The sequence below is a fragment of the Etheostoma spectabile genome, chromosome 11 (assembly GCF_008692095.1).
Source record: "Etheostoma spectabile isolate EspeVRDwgs_2016 chromosome 11, UIUC_Espe_1.0, whole genome shotgun sequence".
In the NCBI taxonomy this organism is placed as follows: domain Eukaryota; kingdom Metazoa; phylum Chordata; class Actinopteri; order Perciformes; family Percidae; genus Etheostoma; species Etheostoma spectabile.
The window spans coordinates 21,039,004-21,042,272 of NC_045743.1; the positions used below are offsets into that span (position 1 = coordinate 21,039,004).

Here is a 3,269-nt window from a genome sequence, read left to right on the forward strand (position 1 = left end):
CTGAGCATGTGCAGCTCCCAACAAAGATAGGATAGAAGGGAGATTTTTCACTCTGGAGCTAAAACAAGAGACCTAAACACATAGGGTGGGAACAGGATCAGCAGTGTGCAGTAAAACAAAAAAATTGTTGTTTTCTGAAAATGAAACCACGTAAACCTATCCTGTTAAAACCTCAAAATACAATTATGGACCTGAAAATGAGCAGAATATGGACGCTTTAACAAGAAGAAATTGCAACATTAAGATTTAAGATTCAAATCTTTTATTAATCCCTCAATGGGGAATTAGGGATTAGGGATTAGAGGAAAAGAAGAAGACACCGATAAACACATAATAATACGTGTAATTAAAGAAAATAACAACACATTACAACGCAAATCTTTTTATAAAAAAATTTCAGATTGTACTATGTTTCCCTTGTGTCTAATATGTAACGTAAGACAGCCAATAACGAACATTATTTGGATGGTGATAGAAGCATGCGGCAATCTAATTGGCCCTACTATCTCTAATTGGATTTACTCCTTAAGTATTAAAGTTGGGTATTGGATGACAAGGTATTTTTCTATACTTGTTAATTTAGAGGCAATTCAGTCGAGGCCTAAAAAGTATTAATTACGATACCCAGTGGGAAGTACCCTCAGTTGTCCCTCTATAGGAGACACTTTCCTGACTTCCATATTGACTTTACAACATCTCCATCTATACAAGTGACATTTCTTTAAAAGTTTGCAAGTGATGGACTCCCTATGGAAATACATCCCTGTGTCTTCCCTGTTTGTCACACACAAGCATACTCACGTGCTGCACACACACACACACACACACACACACACACACACACACACACACACACACACACACATCTCATTTCCTGCTCTTGTTAGCCATGCATGTGAGTTAAACTATCGGTTAGGCCTCCTTGTTAAAAAGATACAAATCAGTATAATTGAGAACAGATGGTGTGTGTGTGTGTGTGTGTGTGTGTGTGTGTGTGTGTGTGTGTGTGTGCGGAGGGGGGCACATTACAGGACATTTGTACCTGAATGAGGCCTGTGTTACAAGGTGAAGTAGGCACTCCATGGAGCCAGCTGGCAGCTAATAATAAGGAATCCTGAGCTGATCCTAGCTGTGGTTTTCTATTAAACAGCCTTTGCATTGGGGCACAGGTGGGGAAGAAGCCGGAGAGCTTCAGTAGAGGCACAGACATGTTAACAAAAAGCTGCATTGACACAGAGCCCTGCCTGTGAAGCAACATGTTGACACTGAACAGTAAGGGGAAATAACTAGCTGCCGTTTTGGAGCACACTGAATTCTGACTGTATCCGGCTGCCATTATGAATGCAAAGCTGCAAATATCCAGTGAGCCCAGGCCTCCATAACCATTACCATAACCTGTGAGCCATGTACAAAGCTGAGAGTCAAATGAGGCGGACTGGTTGTAATGGGCTTTGCAATTTATACGCTCATTCTGGACTGGCTGCCCACTGCCATCTCAGTCCCACAGGCCTCTCTGAAGTGTGAAATAGTCGACTGAAGGACACACTTCTGAGTATTTAGCAATTAAAACCGCTGATTTATTTGGACATGGATTCTTACCTTCAGCCTTGAGCAATACTTCAGACCGTCAGAGGGAACTCATGAGGCAATCAAAGAACATCAAAAAAATCAGATTTATCTTTAACTGAACCCCATTTCAAAGTTTTTGTTTGCAATTGAAAGTACAGCGCCTGATTATTATTTCCCTCCTCTTCTCCTCCTCCGGTGTGGTGAAAGGAAAGGCTTATTTAGCCTGAGATGAAAGGATGAGGTAAGACCACGATACTTCAGAGGGCTCCCCATGTGATGTGCTGTTTGAAGCGGATGCACATGGTCCATTTCAAAGACATCTGGAGATCGAATGGCCAGTAGCACTGCGTTACCATGGCAGCTTCATCCACTCTTTATCCAAGCAACCTCTGGGTAGAAAATAATATAATAAGAAAGCTAAAATAGATCCAGTATTGGATTGGGTGACAGATGGTGAAATTATGGTTTTCAGCACTGGCTCAGCACTGCCATATGAACAACTCAATGAAAAATATGTCGTTTGTATGTTTTTTAAAGGGTGTTCACAGGGCACAATTCATGTGGGCAATGGTAGATCCTGTGGCTTTGATTTCTCTACGAGTTTGTTGCAATAAAAGCCTAGAAAAGCCTAGAAAAGCCAAAATCAATAGTAATATGTGCTGCATTAAAGGACTAGTTTTGGCTGAGTTTAAGTGTGGTTGAATGAGCTAATTCTCTATAGTCAGTGTGTTAGCTACAGTAGATGAAGGTTGGCACGCAGCTGAAAAGATTTTTGACACCTACAAGTGACAAGTTTGTGCTATAAACGCAACATACGCTATTAAACAAATAAACCCTCTTGTCCTTTTCCCCACGCTATAGAGACAAAGGTCGCCAACTTATACAAATTCAATTTAAACAACCATTTTGTCATCATCGGTACACCAAAACATTGCTGCATTTTGAACAGACATTTAGTAAAGATGGATGTCCATTTTTTTATCTTCTCGGGTGTTTAAATCTACCTAACTTGAAGATCTGTATTTGCCACTGTTTACCTTGCCATCCGACCAGCCTTTCCCAAATCTAGAACTTCCCTATCCCTGTATAACGGTGCCGCACAACATACTACACTGCAGATCAGCTGTTTTGATCCAAATTCCGTAGTTTTATGGAATAAACAAATTGTAAATAATTAAAATGAGTGATTATGACTGTGATGACGAAATGCCGTTCACAAAGACCCCTTCATTAGCCAGAGTATAAAGAAGAACCTTCGCAGGGGGAGACTGAATGGGTGTAGAAGTACAGATGTTCCACGGTTGAGAAAAATATAGGCAAAGGAAACAATCTTTAACATTTTTACAGTGGGAGGAAGTGGAGACATGTCGTCGATTTTTATATACAAGTCTTAAATAGCCAGACCTTCCTTCACAGCGCTGCGGAGGAAGGTCTGGCTGGTCCACACAGCAGTCCAAGAAGGGAGCTTACTGTGCTCTCGTTTAATGGCATTTCTTTAAACCAGGGGTGTCATAATCACTTTCACTAAGGGCCAGTCCGGAAAATAAGAATCACATCAAGGGCCAGACATGAAGTAAAGTTTATTAACATGCTTTTATTTAAGAGATGTTGTAGGTAGATGTTGCCAGCGGCCGTAGTAAGGTGTGTAACCGGAAGGATGAATCAGACGTTGAGTTAAGAGGGAAATGTTTATTTCTCCC

General features: G+C 40.9%; 1 long non-coding RNA gene across 1 annotated transcript in view; it reads left to right on the forward strand.

Moving 5' to 3' along the window:
- Positions 1 to 3,269, forward strand: part of LOC116697864 (uncharacterized) — a 12,867-nt gene that overhangs the window by 8,429 nt on the left and 1,169 nt on the right. The window contains exon 3 of the long non-coding RNA XR_004334065.1: positions 1,861 to 1,872. This is a non-coding gene — a long non-coding RNA (uncharacterized LOC116697864). The remainder of the gene's footprint in view (positions 1 to 1,860; positions 1,873 to 3,269) is intronic.